The sequence below is a fragment of the Balearica regulorum genome, chromosome 1 (genome assembly GCF_011004875.1).
Source record: "Balearica regulorum gibbericeps isolate bBalReg1 chromosome 1, bBalReg1.pri, whole genome shotgun sequence".
Taxonomy (NCBI): Eukaryota; Metazoa; Chordata; class Aves; order Gruiformes; family Gruidae; genus Balearica; species Balearica regulorum.
Window position 1 is genome coordinate 177,513,590 of NC_046184.1, and position 25,738 is coordinate 177,539,327.

Genomic DNA, 25,738 nt, shown 5'->3' on the forward strand with positions numbered 1-25,738 from the left:
ATTATGATTTTTTTTTTCTTTAGGCTAAGCAGACTAATAGAATGATGAGGTACAAAAGGTAACCTTTCTGAATTTTAGCTGCTTTTTTTTTTTTTTTTCCTTTTTTGTCCCCTGAGATTCATAAGTATAAAAAAGTTTCTGTGTACTTAGCTATCCTACACTTAATCAAGAACTGGGACGATATATTGTTGCTGCCCTTACTAGGAATTTTCCACATATAAACAATCATAGATACATAAACATATGCAATTGTTCTATTCAGTTCCTATAAATTCACTTAAAGGTAAAAACTGTATCAGTAAAAATCAATAGGATTTTTTTTTTTACTTCAGTAGAACTCAGATTTCATCTAAATGTGACAAAGATATAGTTGAAAAGCTGTTTTTTATGAACACTCTCAAATCACTTGTGATTTCACTTTTTGTTTTGTGATGGCACTCTATTTTTCAAAGACATTGATTTTTTTCCTGACACTTTTAATTATACTTGTCTATGTAAGACAAACTGTGATCCTCAAACCATCCAGTCAAAACTCTCAGAGCAGAATTATATATGGTTCCCAGAAGGAAACAGCTGAAAATACTAAAGCTAGATGGACAGAAACATTAATTATTACATTAACTTCAAATATTTTTCTCCATCCTGATTCCACTTTGAGAAATGGAGAATCTATCAAATCAAGTATTTGACAGGTAACGTACAAAATATCATGCCATTTATCTGTTAGAGAAGAAAATACTCTCCTAGCTGAGTCTTACTAAAGGAAACTTCTGTGACTTCAAACTAACAAACAGATTTCAAAAGATACTTAGGTCTTGCCTATGCACAAGATGTGCATATCATGTTCATTCATATTGAGTATTATTTTAAATATATTAGTGAATTGTTAGCAATATGTAAACAGCAGGTGGGAATGTTGTCCATCCCGAGTGGATTGCCTTTTGGAAACATAGGTATCAGAGTGCTTCCTTTGAATATTCTTAATTGATATGGAACCCAGGGCTGAATCAGTGGAAATATTTAATCTTTTCCTATCAAAATTAAATAGAATATTGCAAATTTTTGCAATATATTCCCAATCTCTTACTGACCATTCATTGTAAAAGCATATCACAGAAGAGCATCATTAAAATTCAAGATATTCTAGTCAGAAGATTTAAATGTATTTATCTTTGTAGTTTTGTAAAAAGGATGCTGCGTTATGAATAATATCTTTATTTTAAAGGTAAATCTTTCATAGAATCATAGAACAGTTTGGGTTGGAAGGGACCTCAAAGATCATCTAGTTCCAACCCCCCCTGCCATGGGCAGGGACACCCTCCACTAGACCACGTTGCCCAAAGCCCCATCCGACTTGGCCTTGAAGACTTCCAGGGATGGGGCATCCACAGCTTCTCTGGGCAACCTGTTCCAGTGCCTCACTACTCTTCACTAAGTGAAAAATTTCTTCCTTATATCTGGTCTAAATCTACACGCTTTAATGTGTAACTTAATAGAAGTTAACTGCCTTGTCATTTAATAGCAGTGGTAACTGTCATAGCTTCCCTCTCTAATTTGTTTTTCATTTTTCATCTATTTTTTGTTTAATTTCAGATCTCACTGATTTTGAACAGTAAAATCACATTGGCCTTTAACTTTTAGGTTCCATTTCATATTCCATTGAGCAGGTACAACACAGTGCCTCTCATGCAATAGTAAGTTAGAGCTACAGGAGAGGGAAAACCAAAACAGCAAAGTAATAAACTTAGTATTTTTTTCCTTAAAATGTAAAAATATATTCAATTAACTTCTTTTTATAATTTCAAAGTTATGTGTATATTCAAGATACTGTAATTTTTTGTCCCAGACTTATTTTAGGAACACAATTTAAAGATATAGAGTACAGCCAGAAGTGTTGATAATAGTGTCAATGATGTCACATCATAGCTTGCTATTGTACAGTATATTTTTTCACACACAAAAAAAAAAAAAAAAAGCACCACAGTACTTAATTTATAAAGGAGACAACTGGTAAAGAAACATTTTAATACTCTGCCTAACTGTAAAAGAAGAATTTTAATGAAGCAGTAGTTAGTTTGCATGCAAACATCTCTGAACTGCCTTGTAAATTTTAGCCAAATGCTTGAAGTTTGTCCATAACATTAACTGATAAATGTGAGGTTTAAAATAGGGTATGTTATATAAGTTCGTCCCACCCCCCAGGAATTGGTAAATCCAAGTAAGTAGCCCTATCACGACTGTCAGTCTGTATGCCTTTATACAGATTCAATTGAAAATACTTCTTGTACTTAAAACCTGCTTGGACAGCTTTTTCATCTTTCCATATCCTTGTGGTTTTCCCAAGGTGGTCAATTCCTAATAATTACTGTGGTGGAAAGCAGATCTGATTAGGAAGGAAAAACAGTGCTGTGTTGAGTAAAACTAATTCCACTCATGTTAATTAAACTTTTGATAAATAGTATTTCCTAGATGTACATTTTTTTTGTACATTTAAAGAACCATGGATAGAAATGCCTTATTTCTTTCAAAATCATTCTTTGTATGTCAGCTAAACATTTTCCTGTACACTTAAAATAGATTTGTGGTCTTTATATTATATTGTCTATGAGATCACCAACATGTCTTCTAATAATGGAACTCCAAGATAAAGCTTAAAGTTATAATATAATCCCATAGTCTTTTCACTACCATTAGTACACAGCACACTGCTTTATTTTATGCTGTGGACAGTCCATATTAAACTATACATTCTTTTCATCTTGCCTCTGTATGTTTTGTCTAAATTACATGCATTCATTTTGCAACTGAGACAGAAAAAAAAAAAAATCTTCTGTTTCTGTCTCTCGTCACCTTATCACATTTAATGTTCTTTAAGTAAATAAACTGATAGTTGATTCATATGTCGATCAAGCCTTCTCTTATGGTTTGGTTGAAGGGGAGGCTTTCAGAAGCTGATCTTGAATACCTGGCTTATAGCTTTCAATATGTTGAACTAGGATGCATAACTTATGGCCGACATAATTAGTTGTGATGTGTGGAAACTAATAATTTTAACATTAAATCCTGATATAAAAGGAACTTAGTAAATTCTTAGATCATCTAGTTTGTGTGAGATGATAAACTACACAAAATCCACGATGTACCAGGAAATCATTCAGACATTTACTGTATAAGCTTTTCTGTGTCCAGAGAGAATGAAAGAAAAGTATGTGAATGGTGCACTTACCTGCTTCTCATCTTGAGACTTACCAAAGTAGTTAATCAGTGAAAGATCTGTGTTAAGCCAATCAGGAATCCAGTGTTAAGCAAAATGTATGATGTTTGTCCCCTTTGTAACAGTTGTGTTTAGCACAATACAAAATGTGTTGCTCTAATCATTGCTCTAATTGGCACCTTTGTTGACAGTCTCAGAAGAAAGGTCAAGATGTGGTTAGGCATGGGACTGATGTACTGTCTTACTCACAGCTGCAGCCTCCTTCACTGAATGCTGCAATTTATTGAGCAGCCATGTGCTTTTTAAATTCTACTAATGTTTTAGCAAATTCCATGGGTAAATACCATATGCATTTAATCTTTTTCTTTTCTTTTTTTCTTTTATGCTTTCCTACAGATAGTGTTCTTACTGTGCTAAATCTAGGTGAGAGAAAATGAAAGTGAGGTGCTAAGCTTGTGAAAAAATATCTGCAACCCGAACATTTCATAAATTCGCTTACTGTTGACAGGCAGTGTTTTATATAGTGGAATATTAACACCACCTAGGCCAAACTACTTTGGGTATTTGAAGAAAGTACATATTAGAACACCTAAGTTTAAAAACGTCTATTCCATATATAGTCATATTCTATGAGGTAGGCACTCCTAGAGGGTGATTCAGAGCCCTAAATTAGTTGACTAAAGTTAGACAGTGTGAATACCTCCTACAGTAGCAATATGTTGCAGAGGGACAGAAAGGAGACAAGTGAAGGGAGAATGGGAGGAACGGAGTGATAAGGACTATAAATGAAGTAATTCTGTAGTGAATCATAGAATGTCCTGGGTTGGAAGGGACCTCAAAGATCATCTAATTCCAATCCCCCTGCCATGGGCAGGGACACCCTCCACTAGACCATGTTGCTCAAAGCTTCATCCAACCTGGCCTTGAACACTTCCAGGGATGGGGCCTCCACAACCTCTCTGGGCAACCCGTTCCAGTGTCTTCACTTAGTGAAGAATTTCTTCCTTGTATCTGATGTAAAACTACCCTCTTTCAGTTTAAAGCCACTACCCCTTGTCCTATCACTACATGCCCTTGCAAAAGTCCCTCTGAAGATTTCTTGTAAGTTGCCTTCAGGTACTGGAGGGCTGCTATAAGGTCTCTTGGGAACCTTCTCTTCTCCAGGCTGAACACACCTAACTCTCTCAGCCTGTCCTCATAGGAGAGGTGCTGCAGCCCTCTGATTATCTTTGTGGCCATCCTCTGGACTTGCTCCAACAGGTCCATGTCCTTCTTGTAGTGGGTACCCCAGAGACTTACAGAGTACTCCAGGACATGTGGCAGAATCGCCTCCCTCAGTCATGCTGTTTTTGATGCAGCCCAGGATACAGTTGGCTTTATGGGCTGCAATCACACATTGCCAGCAAACTTGCTGACAGTGCATTTGATCCTACTGTCCATGCCACCAACAAAGATGTTAAACAGCACTGGTCCCAGTACTGACCCCTGAGGAACACCACTCATCACTGGTCTCCATGTGGACATTGAGCCGTTGACCACAACTCTTTGAGTGCCAGCCAATTCCTTATCTACTGTGTGGTCCATCCATCAAAGCCATGTCTCTCCAATTTAGAGACAAGGAAGCCAAGAACTTCAGAAAGTGTTAGAAATGAGTAGAAGTTTTTTGACAACAGAGAGATCAGTTTGCTTGGTATGGCACATACTCCAAACCAAGTAGCATCTTCATAGTAACCGTAACAATAGTGTAGGTATGACAACTTCAACTGTGAATATCCGTATGTACATTTATTGTATCTGTATTACAATTGTTCCTGGAGTCCCCAGACAATACTGCAGGACTAAAGTACATATATAAATAATTCCTGCTTCAAAGAGCTTACAAGAAAAATAGGATTCATAGGTGAAGAATAGGAAAGCAAAGGGGAGAAAGAAGAATAAAATTACCTGCCCAAAGTCACCAAGGATAATAATTCTTTCTTACTATAATACAGACTGTAATTTATAATCCCCATGATTTCCATGTGTGAAAGCATGTATAATACACCCAACTTCTGGGAATTAATTTGTTTAAAATCATTTGCCTTTACTAAAAAAGCAAGTATTTATACTCACAAGTAACGGTACCACAGTAAACAGTGTCATTTATGTTCATAAGGGTTGGGTAGATCTCTTGAAAACATAGTCCTTTCATAATATTTATGCCTCTTCTATTTTTGATTAAAATAATTCATTTGGGCTGTAGGCACCTTTTTAAAGAGAAATCAAGAATTCTGCATTCATCTGTCTGTAAATTTATTAGCTCATTAGTCACTGTACAAGTGGATGGCAAATCTCAATTTTTCATCCTCAAAACCAAAGGTTACTGAAGGACAGACATCCTACATGTCACAGACTTTTGATTTTTTTAATTTGTATTTAACATCCATTTAGAAGTCTTTTTGGCATTTAATGAGTTTGCCAAGGAGCTTTCTAGTCATGCACGAACATATATACATGCACATACTAATGCTTTGTATCTATGCATTTACCTATCTACCTATCCATCTGTTATCTTCTGTTGTGTAGGATAAAAACATTTGGCATGTAATCATCTATTGAAATCCATATATCTCTGAGAAATTTTCTGTTAGCTACTGTCATTACTGTGTACCTTATAAAAACAAGTATTGTGGTTTGCGAAGAAATGGGAACCAAGCACAAATTCTTCAGTTAAAATTGAGAGAGCCATTATTTCACTTGCTGTTCTCTTTGATGGACTTTCACTTTGCTGACTCACTGTAAATTGGCTCAGTTGATAAAGTTTTGAAAGTTCATATCCTTAATGTTGGTAAAGCTTATATGCAAGTCACAGGTTGTAAGTACTGATGGTACAGGTAGTCTGATATCAATCTGTATCTAGTGACTACTTTTACAGATATACACTATATTGGAGTAGAGCAATACATTCTTGACAGCATGTGGATTTTTTAAATTGCATATTTTAGATTTGGGGTTAGATTTGGCCTGGGCCAGCTGTTGTAGACATAATGGTACTGTATATATGATATTGCAGATGAAATTGAATATCCTATGCCAGTTATTATAAGTCTGTTTTATCTTACTGGACAGAAGACTTCAGCTGGATACCTGTTTACTAGCAGAAAAGTGCGAATTTCAGCTTGCATTACTTGGTAACAGGCAAGAAAAATTATTTTGGCAAATTATCTTCTGCCTGAAAATATTGAAATAAATTTATATGGCCATTTATCTTGTTCAACAAGAACATATGATCTTGGCTACAGGAAAGGCACAGGCTGTATTTGATATCTGATGGCTATAGTTTTCTTTAGACAGGCTCATAAACTTTGCCTCTTAATAGAGAGAAAGTGAACTAACACATGTTGCAGTGTCACATATTTAGCAAAGTGAGTTTTATAACTACTGAATATTGAGATTTTTACAGTTCTAGAAAAAAATCCTAAATGTTAGAGCACTAGAAAAAAATTAAGATTTACTTATTATTGTAACTATCACTTTGTAGTCCTTCCCCTGCCTAACTTCCCATGTATTTTTGTCATTGTAATGGAGAGAGTATTCAGATACATTGGACTGAGAGTGTATTCTTGGGTAAAAACTGCTGCAATCAGTCACTATATTCTTTGTTCTGGAGTAAAGAGATAAGCCCTTTCATTTGACCACTATCAGATTTCTCTTCACTCTGGAGCAGGAGCCAGACACTATGAATATATCTGTAGTGCTGGACATAACAGCCCTGCAAATGTCCAAGTCAGGGAGCACGGTCCCAACAGGATCCAAATTTTGTATTTGGAGAGCAAAAGGGCATCTGCCACATCCTCTTCTCAGCATCCTGATAATTCTGCACGGGAAATCAGGGCACATGGACTGGGAAGAATATGGAGTCATATTCCGAGAGGGTATGTGTAGATGCAGCTGGAACATTTTGAGCTACTTATGTTGTGCTTGATTTTCTGCTCTCTTATAACATCCGCACTAAACATATTTACTTGCTTGCTTATGTACACACTTACTCTAGCTTAGAAGTGTTAACATTTTTATATGCTTGAGTTACAAAGCAGTGTACCTCAAAAATGCAGTCAAAATACAGTAGTTTCTTAGAAAATACTACAGCAACTGGTTTCCCTTAGTAGCTGAAACTGTGGCTAAAAGAATTTCTGTTGAAATAACTTATTTTAACTTTTTTCCTTCCCACCACCAAAGAAAGCACGTCATATGGTATGGAATATCCCTTTGGTCAGTTGGGGTCAGCTGTCCCAGCTGTGTCTCCTCCCAAATTCTTGGACACCCCCCCAACCTATTCAGTGATGGAGTAGCGTGAGGAGCAGAAAAGGCCTTGACGCTGTGTGAGCACTGCTCAGCAATAATTAAAACAAGGGTGTATTATCAACACTGTTTTAGTCAGAAATCCAAAACATATCACCATACGAACTACTATGAAGAAAATTAACTTTATCCCAGCCAAAACCAATGCAAAACTAAACTTCAAGATATTATTAATCTCATTTATTTGTTGAATATTTGTTGAATGTGTATTCATTATACAAAATATATACTGCATCATAATTTCAAAATCTCTGGACCAACTTCCATGCTTGGATACAGTTCTTCGCCCTTCAGAAAAGCCCACTAATATCAAAGTTATTATCTTCACAGACTAAAGGAGAAAAAAAAGAATATTTTTGTTTCACACCTTTTCCTTCACATTTTGAATACAAAAATAAAATTTCCATATAAATATGCAGTTTCTGTTATAAACTGTGACTACTCATCTGAGGTTATAATATATTTCCTTGGGTCAGCTAAAGACAGATAGGATTAAATATAGTGTAGCTCAACTTTGGGTTTTTTTTGTCACTTTTACTGGTAGCAAGTTCATCTCACTGCTTATGTTTCCATGCGACCCTATGTCTATGTGAAGTCACATTTTATTTTTGATGAATAAAGTCCTTCTAATTTCCTCTCACATCAGCTGTAGGACTCGTAAGTGGGGTTGCAAGTGTCATGTAGTTAGATCGACAGTATCGTGTATTTAGGACTTTGGCGCAATTGTGGGCTTCGTTTTGTTATTCACTTTCCTTTATATTGTTTACATGCTGGGAATTTTCTTCCTGACATTCTGGCAAAATGCTAGGCTCAAAGGAAGTTTCAAGGTCCTCTTCCTTTTCACCTTCTCGTTCAGATGCTCTTGTGCATTCGGCAGGAGGATGCCAGCTGCATGAATTGAAGCAGCACAGACTGCAGGAGAAGACGTTTCTGGAGTAACTCACTGCTCGCTGTGATTTGGCGCGTTGCTTATGAGAACCTGTTGTTCTCACTCTAGCTAACAGCATAACGTGTGGCAACGTGAGATGGATAGCTATTGAACACCAGCGTTTTAGAGTTGTGGAAAAAAGCAGGCTAAGGGTTTTTTTTATTATTATTATTCAACAGTGGGGGGGAAGGGGACTTTTCTGGCAGTTTTAACAGTCATTTACAATCATTTAGTTTAGTGTCTGTGGAAATATATAGTACACCTCGATTATGCTGTGAAAGCCTTTCATTGCTTGAGTGGTAGTGTTGAGCTGTCCTGCCTTATGTAAGCCAAATGTTTTCGAAATGGAGCTGCTTGTGGAAATCTTAGGATGTCTCTGGAGGGATGTGCCAGGGCAGGGGCATATTGGTTTTGACTAAGGAACTTGTAACCATTTTTCCTAGCCAAATTATATATTACTAATGACAGCAGTTCTGCAGGGAAACGCAAGTGAAGGTGCTGTAAGATAACTGCAGAGGAGGGAGAGAATATATCATCTCCCTGCCTCTTGTTTTCAAAGTCTAGCCTTAGAAAATTAAAGGACAGGAGAAAAATAAATTATTAATACTGCTCATGAAATTTTAAATGTACAAACATATCCTGAAATATAGTAGCAGGAGGGTGATAGACCCATACCCTTTCCATTTTTTTTTCAGTAGTGGACACGTTCGTGCAACAGCACTCAAGCACAGCTTCTTACTGCAGGTGCTTTTCCCATTTTGGGAGTTCACTGCCCTTGTTTTGTTAGCCTCAGCATTTTGAAAGTGTTGGCTCACCCGCAGTGCTTGCAAATATATTACTGTCCATGCTGCCTTTGCTCTTTGTATTTACTGGTGTCTCATGCTTCAGGGTTTCTGATGCCCTTGAGAAGCTGTGACCATTTTTTACATCTGAAAGACTGCCAATTCATTTATTAAGACAGAGTCTGTGAGGCCTGGATAAATTTATTCTATCTAACATTTAATAAAACATTAAATTAAAAATGTGACTTATGCTGTGACATACTCAGCATTACCCTTCCAAGGTTTGTATTTGAGTGTTGCAGGGCCCCGCTCTCCAGAAGGTAACATGCTATCAATCTAGCTCTGAGGTGACAAGGCCACTGATGTTTTCCTGTGGTGGTTGTTTAATAATTAATTTTTCATTGCTGGTGTGTTCAATAAATAGATTGCAACATTTAAGACCAGTTTAATAGGTTTATAGGTTCCTTATAAATTCCAATAATGATAATAGTTAATAAGAGAATAATGAATTTGCACTCAAAGATCTCAAGATCAATCAAGCAAATTAAATCTAGTCTACGCCTAAGCTGTGGCTGCTGGGGTGGTGGTTTTTTGTTTGTTTTGGGTTTATTTTTACTATAAAATGTACCCGGTGTGACTATCTGGTGATTTGTTGAATTTCTTAGTGTTTCACTTGTCATATTAATTTAAATCTTTAATCTGAGGACGTGGCAGGCATATGAAGTGGCGCATTAAATCAATATTATGTTGCAGACAATGTCTCTGAAGAGGTTGCCATTGTGTAGGGGAATGCAATAATAGGAATAATAAAAAGAAATTGCATTTTGATCTTTCCACATATGTTATTACAATGCTGTTCAGCCGTTTTAAAAAACATACAGCTCTGCTTGTAAAGGCAATCCCTTGCACAGTGCTTTGTCACATACTCAAAATGCAAAGTTAAAAAAAAAAAAAAAAAAAGTCCAGATGGGGAAGTCTTGTCAGTTACTATTAGGATTTGAGAGCATCAGCCCTACGAAGAGGGAGTCTGTTGCTTAACAGGCATTTGCTTGGCATTTAGAATAGATGGTTGTTGGTCTCGTTAGAGTTCCTGATAGTCAGAGATAACCTCATTAAGAAAGTTAATAAAGGACGAAGGTACATTTGGTTTATCTGCTTGCTTTATGTCTTATCCAGGGCCTGATTTTCCATTTCTTTTTAAACTTTTCTATATAATCACTTGTATTGGGGTGATTCTGTTGCTTCACAGCCACCTCCACAGCTCTTTATTATTGCACACACAGTACATGGGAAAGGGACTCAAAGCACTGTTATTCATTCCTGGCTCTGAAACTATCTTACTGAGCATCCATTCACTTCATTATCCATTTTCTACATCTGTAAAATATGAATCAAGCTGATGACCTCAGTAAGATGTTTGGATTAAAGATGCTGCATAAGAGCATACTACGTGAGATGCAAGACAGGAGAAAATTGAGGCATTCATTTTTCCAGAACTTTAGGATCTGACTTAAGATCTTTTTTTTCCACTTCTTTTTTTAAAGTAAGTCTGCTTAGACAGGACCTTGCCAAAAGTCTGTGATATAAACTGAAAAGCAGGGGGGGTGGAAAAGCCCCACAACAACCACATCTATCATTATCTAGATTCTGAAGAAATCAACCTTAGGAAAGACTCCATATCTAAACCAACCCCTGGCAACCAATACTTCATGTGACACATCAAGGCATTTCTTCGACCTTCCTTGTTCTTGCCATAAACCAAGGCTACCACCTCTCCAGCTTGCAGGCAAGGAAAAGACAGCAAGGTAGCAAGTAATCATTGCCTGGGCAGCAGTTAGCTGTGGCTGCGGCTCCGGTTTATCTGCTGAACAACTTTTAGAGATATGATAGGCTGGGTACCCTTATGTAGGCGGAGAAAAGAAGAGGAGGGCTGGGGAGATGCAGCTGTTGTGGTTATTGCAGATAGAAAGATTATGGGAAATTATGTTGCACTGCTAAAAAGTAGAAATAGAGTGGGAGGATACTGGAGCAAAATGTAAGAGAAAAACTCGGGCATGGGGGTATCATAAGATGATGGAATGAAGTGAAGGGCTGATAAACCTCCATTGCTATAAAAAGTCTTAATTATTTAGCCTTGATTAGTGGAGGCTCCATGTATTTAGAACAGGTACTACTTATCATTAACTGATACTAGCCTGTTTATGGTTTTTGCAGTAGCTGATTAATAATAACTATCAATGGCAATGTCCATCCTGACAAAAGTAGGTATTTCACTACTGTCAGCTAATCAGGTGCTGAAAACTGGATTTGCCATGCCGTAAGCCATCAATGCCACCTGCCGTTACTGCAGTATTAGCCATTTTTGAAATTTGGACACAAAATGACTGCTTATCCTGTGGTAAAAGGTCATTGCTGACCCATTTCTGCACACACCAGTTCCCATTCAGCAGCTGGCAGTGACCTTTTTCTCCCAATGGTGATGGTCATCACTGAGACGCAATGGGCACTGACCAGTGCATGCAAATTGTGCTTATTGCATAGCAGCTCACTAGCAGGGTATATTCTGTGTAGGTTCTTATTTTGGGGCAAGAAGCTGCAGAAAGCAGTTACTGCTTCCTGCCAGCTATAGGTCTCTAATTAGTTTCTGCAGTGACTTTGTGATTCACAGCAGGTGATGAGCAGTGATAGTTTACTCATGGACTATGTAGTGACTTCAGATAAGAAGCCTGGGGCTGAGGAGATAGGAAATGTAGTAGGAAAATGGGATTATTGTAGCTAGAAGGGAATCAGGTAGCAATATTTTTTTTCTTTTGTTAAGACTGAAGATGTAACAAACAAGCTAGTTAAGATTTTGAAACAGGAGGAGAGAAGAAAGGAAGTAGGAAGAGGGATCGCAGCATGGAAATCTGAGGTTGAAATTTTAAGTGGCTCACCCATTCATTTGCCTCGTGCATTCTCATTTAGTCTAACAAATGTCTTGATATTGCTGTGACTGAAATCCACTTAATATTTATTCTCTGAAGACCCATACAATTTCAGTGAAGTTATTGCTGAAACACAGTGGGAGATTCAAACTGGGTGCATGAGTGTCTACAGAACAGTCACTAAATCCCACGAAATGCTATTTTCTAAAGGATGGAAGGAGCAATGGTGGGTGGCTTGACTGAAGATAAGCATTCAGAATAGAAATGATAACGAGATTTCTCCTTGATGTACAAGAAGTGCACAGAAAGAATAGCAACAGCAAGCCTATCGAGTTGGAAATATTTAGGGGAAAATCAGAACTATTCACTCTCCCACAAACTGTAGGAAAAAATTATTAAAAGTAGTATCTTACTGATCGCCCCATATAGGTAAACGGGAGAGCATAGTAATTTGTTTAGTATTTATTTTTTTACTTCAATTTGTGAGGTTAGCAGTTGCATTGCAGTGATGCACAATGATATGTGCAAATGTTTGCACGAATTAGTGGCCCTTTAAAATTTATCCTGATCCTACTGAAGACAGGCAGGCATTTATTACAATATTCCTTATCATTGAAGAGAATTTTACTTGATGACTAAGATATCCTTTTGTAGCCAAAAATAAATTTTGAAGAGGGAATGGCTAAAAAGATGTGTTTCCTTACCTTTTAGAACTGCAATGAAATCAGCAAGGTGTGAGTTTTATGTAAATTGTACACTCACTTGATTCCTGTTCCCTAGGTATGTAACTCATATGTACAATTAACATTAGCTCAATTACAGTATGGTCACCTTTAACTCTCCTTCTCTTGGAGCTAGTTATTTCAGTGATTCTGGGAGTCACAAATCCCATTCCTTGCACTCTGCCCAACATTTAGACCTGCGCAGGAAATCTTTGCTGCTACTGCTTCTTTACCCTATCTAAAGTATATTTTTTCTTTCCTTTAGTGCTCTCAGCCTGATATAATCATAACCTTCTCCAAGTCGATGTTCATATTCATTCATTTAGGGTATGGAATCTTATGTCCCTCCTTAAATACCTCCGATGGTCGGACATGCTATTTAAAAGCCTGGGCTTGTTAATAAAGTATGGTATGTGAGGTCTCAGTTAATTCTATTTTAAGTTTATGAAAAATACCACTTCAGATCTACAGTATTGTAACATTTGAAAAATGCTGACTTGTTAAAGATAACCATTGCATATTTCTGCAGAGAATGCTTTGGGGACATTTGCTTTTAGAAAAACATCACGTTTTAGGCAGAAGAAATAGTTCTTCTAACTCCATCTAAATTATTTCTTCCATGTTAATGCTACTTTTGGAGGACTCCAGAGGTGTTTAAATGTCCACATAATAAATTTGATGTGGGTTATTGGTGCCTCACTTTAAACTTGGGATAAACACAACACTTGCTTTTTCAGAAATAAATTTGCAAATAAAATGTAGCCGTTCGTTAGGGTTTTGTTCACTGACTGGGTTCCTTGATTTTCCGGCCATGCCATGGAGGATCAGAGTGCTGTTCCCTCAGGTTCCTTTTTTATCAGTAGACAGTGTCAGAGGGAAATTAAGAGAATGATGGAAAGCTCCAAAATGGAAATGTAGCAACATTTCCACTGAGCCTGTTTCTATCCCTCATTTCTGGTAGCAGGGTTATGCACTGAAATATGAGAGTTTATTTTCTTACAAAAAAGAATATATACTGTCCAGTGTACCCGTTGATGGTCTTGTTATCCATATAAGTATCTAAACCTCCTTTGAATCCTGCTGGGCTCTTAGCTTCAGTGATGTCTTGAAGGAATATGATAAAACATGCTTCCCGACACCAACTGTCTCTTCTCTTGGGAATGAGCTACTCATTATTATGAGAAGGCATTCACCATGGTCTTCTGGCTCTGACAGACCTGATCAAATACCTTCCTACCAGAAGTGGCCAGCCTCTTATTCCCTGGGATAGAAAAAATGTGCTTCTCCCTCTCCACTCTATTAATAGTGTTTAGATACTAATGGATTGGTCTTGGGAAATTGAATTCATACCTGCTAACAGCTACCAGCTCAGGCTTGATTCAGTCAGCCATATAGATCATTTATGGACCATGGACAGATTCAGGGCAATGCTTCTTCAAAAATAAGTAAGAAAGTATGGTATGAACTCTGTATAAATCCACATCAGACTGATAACAGGTGGGTTGAAGTAAAAGTAATTTAGAAAAAAGATGGGTGTACATTGCAGGAATATGCAGATTAATGAAGTAATAAGGACAGAGGGCCAGATCCTCAGGGCGTTGTAAATCATCATCACTTAGCTGAAGTAACTGAAGCTGTGCTGATTTACAACACCTACAGAATTGATCCAGTAGCAAATCCTTAGTGATAATGTTGGTGTTTTCTCCTGGTAACAGAGCTGCAGGCATCAGGGATGACAGTTGGTTCGTGGGGCAGGTTTAGAACAGAATATAGAGAAAAGACAACACGCATACTTACAGCATGTGGGGAACTTAAGGCTGAAGACGACCTTCTGGAGTTTCTGTGTTCAGTTCCTTTTTACTGTTGCAAGCAATGACATCTTATCATCCCATTCAATTTTTTTCTTAGAAAGGAAGTGGTTAGTCGAGGGAGAATGATATTTTAAGCACAGCTTTACTTTGAAAAACAGATTGAATGGAACTTTTATTACATGCTGCCCTCTGGTTTCTTTTATGATCACTTTTGCATCTTTCATTTGAAGAAAGAAAATTATATATTAAAAGTGGGGAGTTTTGTTTGTGGGGTTTTTTCTTCTTTGCTGTTGTAGTTTGGGGGTGTTTTTTGGTTGGGTGGTGGTGTTGTTTTTCTTTACTTTTCTTTTTCCCTTTCCTCCTGTAAAGCTGGGGGAGTTGTGGAAGAACAAAGTGGATGGTCTTCTAGTTCATTCATCTTTCAGGATGATGATAATGTTCTCTTTTCAGAGCAAATTTTTGTAAAGGCCACCAGGACCTATATACACCGCCTGTGTAGCTAGAACTGGTAGCATTGAGGAACAGAATATGGATGCACTACGGCCAGTAAATTGACTTGATGCTGCATTGTGCTGCAGCACGGAGCTGCACTTAAGTTACCATTTGAAGTATCTGTTAATCTGGGAATGTCCAGCACACCCCAGTCTGCTGTGCTGTGTCTACTGAGAGAAGAATTTTGTCTGCCAAATCTTTAGTGCTGGCAGCAATATACGAAGCCAGAAGGACAACAGCTTGGCTTACAAGTAGCATGCTGAGTCTGCAAGGACCAGATAGATTGAAAGACTGTCTATTGACTTGTAAATTCAGAAAATTTGATGGTGAATCCCGTGGCATGCTGAAAATGCAAAAGTGTTCTATGCTGTTTATGACTGTCATTTACAGATTAGGATTACACTTTAGGTGAACATCAGTTTTTTATACAGAAGTTCTGAATAAACTTGGAAAATTTTTGGTTAGTAATGAAGTGTAACTTCAGCTCCAAAAACATTTGAAATTGTGTGTGGCTGGTTTAGCTAGAGATTTTTCCTTGCTTCAAAGAGATACTAGAGGAGTGCATATGTGATGATGTCATGTGTGTGCATGTCTGAGATGTGAGAGGAGGAGAGAAAGGAGGGCTTTTTTAATCTTCCAAAATGCAGTTCCTGATAACTGATAGAGAAGATAGCATAGATAAGCATTTGGTGTTCATTCCCTAAGCTCAATCTGTTTTATTTGAATTTATCAAAGTTTCCCTATCTTCAGAGAAGAATGAAAATGAACATTTTGCTGAGAAATGTTTTATGATATTTCTAGATGTAATTTTTTTCCTGGCCAGCTTTGAGAGCCTCTTGGGTCTCTTTTTCTGATGTTTATCAAATTCAGTTAAGGTACCATCAAAACTTTGCAAGGCAATGTATACAGAAATTGACTGTTATGAGAGACTAATGAAACTTATCAAGCTTCTTGTCTTTCCAAACCCCCGTGTTCTTATTTTCCTGATCAAATACAGCATATTGTGAATGAGAGCTGTTTTATTTATCCAACTAAATTGTTTTGAAACAACAACAATAATAAAAGACCTCTGTGAGGTGTTTTGCTGGAAATGTACATTTACTCCTTCTAGGAAGACATTTGGTCTGCAGAGGAATAGTTATCAGCTGTTTGAAGTTTGGAGCTAAAGTATATTGACATTAAAGACAGTATACCTATGGTAAACAGGTTAAAATATCTTCATATTTAACTGGTAAGTTTGGGGGGAGGAAGAAATTTTTTTGTTTGTTTTTTATTTATTTTTTAATACCAGGCCAAGGAATTCCAGTTATGAGAGAGTTCATAGCAGTAACTGCTAAATCAAGAGTTTGAGACAGGACACTGTCACATGCAGAAATAGCATAAATTGCATTCCCAAGCACGACTACAGGCTGGGCGAGGAATGGATTGAAAGCAGCCCCGAAGAGAAGGACTTGGGGGTATTGATTGATGAGAAGCTCCACATGAGCCGGCAGTGTGTGCTTGCAGTCCAGAAAGCCAACCGTGTCCTGGGCTGCATCAAAAGACGTGTGACCAGCAGGTCGAGGGAGGTGATCCTGCCCCTCTACTCGGCTCTTGTGAGACCCCACCTGGAGTACTGCGTCCAGCTCTGGGGGCCCCATGGAGCTGTTGGAGCGAGTCCAGAGGAGGGCCACGAAGCTGATCAGAGGGCTGGAGCACCTCTCCTATGAGGACAGGCTGAGAGAGTTGGGATTGTTCAGCCTGGAGAAGAGAAGGCTCCAGGGAGATCTAATTGTGTCTTTCCAGTACCTGAAGGGGCCTACAGGAAAGATGGTGAGGGACTGTTTATGAGGGAGTGTAGTGACAGGACAAGGGGTAATGGGTTTAAGCTGAAGGAGGGTTGATTTAGATTAGATGTTAGAAAGAAATTCTTTACTGTTAGAGTGGTGAGGCACTGGCACAGGTTGCCCAGAGAGGTTGTGGATGCCCCATCCCTGGAAGTGTTCAAGGCCAGGTTGGATGGGGCTTTGGGCAACGTGGTCTAGTGGAGGGTGTCCCTGCCCATGGCAGGGGGGGTTGGAACTAGATGATCTTTGAGGTCCCTTCCAACCCAAACCATTTTATGATTCTATGATTCTATGAAATTCAGACAATATTTTAAGTATCTGTAGTAGTGCACATGTTCACTGGCTTGGTATCCCTGAGGAAGGTGCACCAGCACAGATAAACTCGTTTAAGTATTTAGGAAAGTGGGCTAATTTTATAAAGTGCTACTTCCATTATCGGACAGTTGCACTCATTACTAGAAAAAATTAGTTGGAGAATGAATTGCATAGTTTCTTAAAGAGCTCACGCATATGAAAATACAATTTGCACAATGAAATCTAAATTTTGGAATCTACTTGCGAGCTGTAGTATTTAACTAATGGAAAATGACATGTTAAATCCACAGCAACAACAACACCCAATATTATTTTAGTTATTTTAGGATATCACCCAATAAAGGGCACTTTTTAGACTTACACTATGCAATTCAAGTGATTAATTGAACCAAATTGAATACAGCAAGGAAAGTGAGATTAAATTGGTAAACTTGACTGTTACATAGATATGTTAATATGCTCATTATCATAGACTGAATCTCCCTTTTCATAGTACGTTGCACTAACGTGAAGTTGTCCTGATCTGCAAGATGATGTACAAACTGTCTTCAGTTCCCCTGGTTAGTACCTAGCAGTGACAGTCTGTGGATGTATTTCTGTCTGTGCTTTATACTGTACAAGACAACAGCTAAAATGGGTCTGCTGTGCTTTGTGTATGGTACAGAGGTTTTGATATTGCAGGTACCAACAGTTTGGTTGGAACAGTACAATTCACATATGTATGAAAAATCTTAGATGCTTGGTCCAATTGCTTTGTGATTATCTTGATTAAAAAATATTTAATTAGCCAGTACAAAACTGATGCTACAAATGCACTTACGGTTATCTGAGAAAAACAGATGACCAAGTCAAAACCTCCAAAGAATTAAATTAGGTTAAGAAAAAAAAAAAAAAAAAAGAAAAAAAAGAAGAAATTCATTGACTCCACAACTTAATGGAATGTAATCTTGTAGATCTGTGAATTTAATACCATGTTTAGTAGGAGATTTAGAACAAATTGTGTGATGAGGTCACTATAGGAATATGATGGAGTCACTATAGGAAATGGTGATGTAAAAAGCACTGTAAAGAAAAATAAAAATCAGGAAGAGTCCTTAGACAAACTAAATTTCCATGAAAAAGTCATTATAATAAATATTTCTATTTTGTTTATTTGTTGCAATTCACCATAGTATGTTCCTTTAAAAAGTTAGAAAATGTGTATTTGAGAAAAAGACTCTTGTTTTGCATTGATCTGACCTCTGCACTTTGGCTCAGGTGGAGTATCTGCAAAGTGAAAGTTTTTAACCCTGTGCTGGGAGCAGCTGGACATTGTGTAGGAGGAGAGGGGGAAGAGGAACGTGAAGACGAAGGATGGGACTTTCCACACAACAGAGACCTGGAGTTTGGTGGGCAGAGTTGAAACAGAGGTGCAGCCAAGGTGTAGGAGGGATGGAGGGAAAGGTCACTCTGTTCTTTTTCTGTTTGCTTTCTTCCCTAAGGGGCAGTCACTTCTACAGACTTTTTTGCAATATGGCAAGCTATTGAAAGAGCTGATCTGAGAGAAAAGTATGAGGAAAAGACATAGCAGGCAGGAGAGAGATTTGTTTATAGTCTTTTCTTATTTCTGTTACATTCTAAGTTTTTTTCCATATTAATGTATTTTTTTCCCAACTTATTTTCTAATATAGCTCACTCTAGAGGAAAAGAAAAAAGAAAAAAGAAAATAAAGTCTTATTTTGCATTGCTTTTAGAGCTCACCTGAAGGAAAAGGAATGGGCAGGCTTACTTCCAAACTGTTGCTGACTGAGGTCTAGTCATAGTAAAAAAAACCAACCCAAAAAACCAACAAAAAAACCCTTGTTAGAGATGCTGTACAGAATTTCCAGATGGCGAAGCCTCAGGAACTTTTAGCCTGATTAGAAGCAGTATGGATAACTGACTCTGATAGTTAGATACCAAGACACCAGCCACCACATCTGGTGGCTTTCTTTGTTCCTTACCATCAAATGGGTTTGTTGTAGATGTAGGTGGAGAATGGGGCCAGACTTACCGCCAGTGCCGGTGTTTCGGGGGACTGCATGTTTCCCCCACAGAACTGACCACTGAAGGATTTTTTTTCTTTCATAAATGGATTTGCACCTGAGATTTTAGGATGGTGGGTTGGGATGGTGTCGGGGTATTATCTTGGCATTTATCCTCAAAAATCCAAATCCTATGTCGGCCAGTTTGGTGTTATGTACAGTGCTTGAGTTAATTGGGAGCAACCAACCATGTCTGGCAATCACAATAACACACAAGATTGATAACTTGGAAAGGGTTTTCAGCATGTGGCATTCAGGTATTTTGACAGCATACATGCAATAGTTTTGAAGTAACTTATATATGTAATGCACTGTGGGAACAGTGACTGTATAGCCACTCAGTAAGTAAATATTCAGGGTAATGACAGCTACAGGTGAGGTCCAAAAGTGCTTCTGAAGAAACCCCAACATATTGCAGTGTACAGGTAGAAGAATATTCTAAGAGTAGCTCTGTAGAGTCAGCATGCGCGTGGATGTCTGTCTTTCTTTCCATAAATGCTGGATTTAGGGAAATTTTCTCAGAGTTATTCTCTCACTGGAACTGACCTTTTTAAGGTTGAAACAGAACAGAAAATACCAAACTCTTTCTACCTCCCTGTGCACTCCAGTCAGTTCATAAGGGCAGGCTACTCTTTGAGAGGTATTTGAAGCAGCAGGGTTATTTACCTTAGGTATTTACATGATTTCTAAAGCACTAAATTAAGAGTGGATTTTATGTATTTTTTTACAAAAGTAGTTATATCTTCATTTAGAGATAGAATGGCAATTAATGGGAAAGAAAATGCAGGATGATTTTATATAATTTGTGGCTAGACAATTCAGGGAGTTGTGTAGGGGATGATAACATGTTCTCCAGTTTTTTGTGCGTAGTATATTAAGTCCAGAATGGGTTTGTGTCTCAAAGCCTTTTCCAGCCATCTACATACAGCAATTTTCATTTGCTATGATTAAGACTGAGTTTGATATGAGGTCAGCAGCTGATTCACTAAGTCGCTTGACCTCTTTTCAGTGTCTTATTTCAATACTGAATCCTGCCTTTTTATCTTTTGCACCATCAGCTGAGTTCACATCTGTTTGTTATGCTTAGAGGCTTTCCTACTACTTTGTGTTTTTGTTTAGTCAACAGTACTCCCTTTTATATATGTATGTCTATAAATACATGTGTCTATTTACAAACATCAAATTACTTCTCCTGTGACATAATACTTTGTATATTAACTGACATTTAGTCTCTAGAAGGTAACGATAGTGCTTCCCAAGGAAGAGCGAAGCTCAGGTCACACAGATGTCTCTTACAGTGTGCGTATATCTATGTTAAATCGCTTGATAAATACAAGGGATCCAGAGCCTTTCTTACAATCTCAACTCTGTAACAGAATTGTGTACAAACTTGAAATTTATGTTTTATGGAGAATTTGTTGAATTGGCTTTCTGTTTGAATTCCAAACTGGATAGGTAAGAAAGACAGAACTTTTTTTTTTTTCCTTGCAATTTACAATTTTCAAAATATTTTGGAAAGATTGGAATGAAATTTTTAAAAGGTTGATAGCATCAGGGCAATCTGGCATGACATTATTTTACGATACTTTACCAGTCAGCCTAGATTTTTTTTTTTTTCCCTGGATGTCATAACATTTTTGACCATAGCTACATGTGAACAAGCATTACTGGCCTTGCTCTTCCAGTTTCCTTTTGTTATAGTTTGTGATGCTCAGAAGTCTGACATTGTGCATATACAGATTTTATTTTGGATATTTGAAGTCTTGATTGTCTGGGCAGTTTTTTGCTAAGTAAAATCAGTCTTACTGAAGTCAATAGGACTACCTGTGTGAAGGTAATGGTTGTGTTCTTTTTCTTTTTTTATTACAGGTATCTATTATAGTATTAATGAATATAATTTAGGTTATTGAACCTGGTAATTCTTTGGGTGAGTTCACAACAAGGGCACATTGGGCTGAATGAAAAGTTGTAAAACTTTAAAATAGTCAATAAACCAATTAATGTATCAACAGTATATACTATTAGGCAGCAGTGCAGTAATACTGATCATACAGCAGTCTTTAAGGTTTAATCTGGAAGAGGAATAAGATATTACTTATGTTCTTTTTTATTTCTGCTGCTAATTTAAAAAAGAACTTGATGTGAGAGTAGTGGAAGAGAAGAGCAAGTTTCTTCAAATTATTGTTTTTGAATAAATCACTTTTGAATAGGTCCTAGCTTAAAAAACAACAACAACAAATATAAACAATGAAAATAGTGTAATTTAAGAGATTGCTCCAGCTTCTTAAAACGCAATTTGTTTAGGAAATTAAATGCCTATTATAATATTCTGAGTGCTATCAATGGAATTAAGTGAGGTTTTTATTTTCAGTAAATGACAAGCTGTGTAGCAGACTATGCCACACCCTGCAGTTTCTCTCCCCCTCCGTTTTAAGATTAAGAGCCTCAAGTATCATTAACAATCAAGGCAGGCTTTCCTACAGGAACAGTATCATTACAAATAAGTAGCTTAACACTCTGTGCACGTTAATGCACAGAACAAATCCTAGCACCGATTTGCTAGCCCTAAAACCCATTAGAACACTGGCCCCAAAAGGGGCAAATCATTGAAAATGCACTAATTATCAGTCAGGCTCTTTGGAAAGATTTTGGGTCAATGCCAGACATTATTAAGATTTTTAGTAAGTTTAGACTGAGTTTTCTGTTTGGTTCTCTGAAAGAAACTTGTAGGTAGAGAATTTGTTTTATGCATGCATAAATTGAAATCTTACGGATTTATGGAAGTTTTTGTGTTAAAAGAAAATCCATATTTAGTGAGTTCCAGTGTACTGCTGGGATAGGAAGTGCCGGTACAGCGTGCCATCTCTGAAACCTATATTCAGCCTGCGTTTGGGTCTTGAACCTGTCCTGGGTTATATGACCATTGTTACTTGCCTGTCCTTTGTCAGGAAGCTGAAAAGCAGTCAGCATAAAATAATAAATGAGTAAATGTTTACACTGATGTCATGGCTGGTGCACTACAGACTGTCTGTGGGGGGAGCTTGTCTGTGAAAAATGGACAATGTGTGAATTTATGGCTCTGTCAGGTCATTTTCATGGCTAAGGGAATGAGTATAGTGGTTATCGACCAGTGGAGAATTTATATCTAGGATTGACTATCGTTGTTCAGTACAATGGATTGTTTCTCACATGTCTCATAAATAATGTGCAGCTTTTCATTCAAACTGATGAGTATACCAAAAAGTTGTATTTTCTGCTTTCCCTCTGTGTGGTGTTGAAACAGGGATGACATCTTGCCGTTTTCTTCTTCTGCATTTACATCTATGAGGCCTGAGAGAGAAAAGAAGATAAACAGCTATAGAAGTGCCTACTTGTTTATTTTTTTTAAGCAATCAGAAGCCATCTGTTACAGGATGTGTACCGGCACTGTCTCTTGTCCCCAGCTGAGTCAGTGGTGAGACTGGGTTCTCCACACTTTGGCATCTCAGGATGAAAATGTTCCAGGAAGGTGGTTGAAACTGAAGTTTCTGCTAAGAAAGTGGGATGTCCATTGGCTTCAGTGAAACTCAATTCATTTTACAGTGCTGGGTAGTCTGGCAGGGTCTTTAAAGCACATATCCCTTCAAATAAGCAAAGTAAAATCATCTTATAGCTGTTTAGTCATGTATGAACTGATAAAACCAACCACTAATGGTCAGGTAAGATTGCACTACCTAACTTGAAGAATCCATCATTTACCCTTTTGGTGAGAGGACCATAGTCCTCCCCTCCTGTTCCTCTCAGCTGTGTTCATGAGTGAAGGCAGGAGTGGGAGGAGACAGGATGCTTCAAATATTCATGGAAATTCAGTGTAGGTTTTTCCAGCCCACATTCTTAATTTGTGAGCAGCTTCCATGCAGGTAGTGGAGGAAAATATTGACCACAAAACTTGTGGCTTTCCGGGATTATCAGGGAAATCAGACATCAGTGTTAGGTATCTGGAGCTACTTGTGTGACTGTCCCTCTGTCCTCTTCAGAGCCTTTTCTCTGCAAAATGGGTCAGACCCCAGATCTGCCTGTCCACTTAGTGCTTCTCTACCAACTGTGTACGGTGGCGGGCCACCTCCATGGCAATACTGGAGCTTAAGTAGACATTCTCAATAAGCTTGAAGTGAGCCAGCTTTGCTTTTGCCAGCAATGTAGCCACGAGTAGCACATGGGAGCTATTTGCTGAAGTGCTTACTCAGCATCTGCTAGATGGGGCTGTCCTTAATGGACTGATGTAATGGGTACACTATTATATAAAAATGTGAGCGGTAGCAACTGTGGTATAGTTTACACCACAGTGGTAATACGTCTCCTGGGGATTTGCACCTCAAAATGCACCAAGAGCTGTGCAAGGTTTTGGGGATTATTTTTTTTTTTTGGCTTTGTTTTGGTTTGGTTTTTTTCCCTTCAGCTTCATTCTCCCTCAGAACAAAGATGTACTCATTCTTAAGATGTAAAGCTGTATCCTATTGTGTTTCTCTCAGGAAGAAAATTCTTTTCTACTAATTTGTAATGCTTTACCTGTACTATTGTACCAATGAAAGTACTACATGAGTTTATGTTAGAAAGTATTTCTCTCCATAATAAGAACAAGTTTTATTTAAAAAGGCCTGGAGTGGATAAATAAATAGTTCTTTTTCCTGGTGCTTTATTGTAATTTAGCTTCGTATTCTTCAGGTGTGTCTTAACTGCTGTATACTAATTTGGATTTTTTTTTCCTATGTCTTTGTGAAGGCAGTTTGTGGTTGCAGTTGCAGCAGATCATCAATCAACACTAAAATGTTTTATCTGGATTTTAAACTCCCAGTTTTGGGGTGTCCCATTTTCAACTGGGATAGAGTTAATTTTCTTCCTAATAGCTGGTATAATGCTGTATTTTAGTTTTAGAATGAGAATAATATTGATAACACACTGATGTTCTAGTTGTTGCTGAGCAGTGCTTACACTAATTCAAGGACTTTTCAGCTTCTCATAATGCCCTGCCAACGAGGAGGCTGGGGGTGCACAAGAAGCTGGGACAGGTGACCCCAACTGGCCAAAGGGATATTCCATACCACATGACATCATGCTGGACAAAAAAAATCCCTGGGGGTAGTTGGCTGGGGGTGGGGGAAGGTGGCCACTGCTCGGGAACTGGCAGGGTATTGATTGGCAGGTGGTGAGCAATTGCATTGTGCATCACTTGTTTTCTATATTCTATTATTATTATTATTATTATTCCTTCCACCTTCCTTTTCTGTCATATTAAACTGTCTTTATCTCAACCCACAAGTTTTACCTTTTTTTTTCCTGATTCTGTCCCCCATCCCACTGTGCAGGGAGTGAGTGAATGGCTGTGTGGTTGTTTCAGCTGCCTGCTGGGTTAAACCACATCATGGGGTTAAAGAACATTTAGATTTGCTTTGGTTTGAATTATTTCTTCCTGGTGTTTGAGGAGAATACAATTAAGGCTGAAGCAAGACCTTTTTTGCTTAATAAAGGGAGAACAGTGCATGCGATATGTGTATCTTTATGCTGAGTCTCAGAAGTGAATTCATTGAAAGGGAAACTAGTGATTCAGTGATAAAGCAGCATGCTTCCATGTGGAAGATTTAAGTTCAAATTTACAGCTTTCTCTTCGTGTTTTAGAGTAGCTGTTACTAAGCAGACATACTATAATTTCTTAACCATTTTCCTCTTATCATACACTGAATTCCTGTAATTGAAAATGGGTGCAGAATCTCTATTCAAAGGAAGAAACCTATCCAGGAATTCCTGCACAAGCATCCGCTGTCCCATGGCAAGAGATCATGTGAATAGAAATGCTGCAGAAGTGCAGGGTAAAACTATTTCTGAATGCAGGTCCAATGTTAGCTGTGTGAGACACTTTTATCTTCAGATTTGGGGTTTGTTTTTATTGTATTTTCACTTGAAAAGAGAACATAACTGTAGTTGAACCATAATACTTTACCAGGCTTTGCTTGCTATAGCCTGCTATACGTAGTTCCCTCGGGAACAGCAAACTCCCCTCAGATGCCTCTGAACAGCCAAGATTTCTTTTCCTTGACCTATGGATTTGATCCCAATTGACAGGGAACTCAGAGTGCAACTGATACTCTCGCCCATGATCCATCTGGAAGCAAATCCTGCCACTATACAAGCTGGTGGGCTTAGGCAATGTGTACACATAGAAAGGTTCAAATGAAAGTCATCAGTGACCTTGTTTGCTTATTTTAGCATGATCTTTTGTTATCCCTTATGAAACTGAGGTCAAAAGCACAGTAGTGCTGGAAGCAAAAAGTCTGTCATGGACA

General features: G+C 37.9%; 1 protein-coding gene across 1 annotated transcript in view; it reads left to right on the top strand.

Annotated features, from left to right (window-relative positions):
• The window catches only part of PCDH9 (protocadherin 9), a 698,197-nt gene that overhangs the window by 183,897 nt on the left and 488,562 nt on the right, over positions 1–25,738 (top strand). The window lies entirely within an intron of this gene.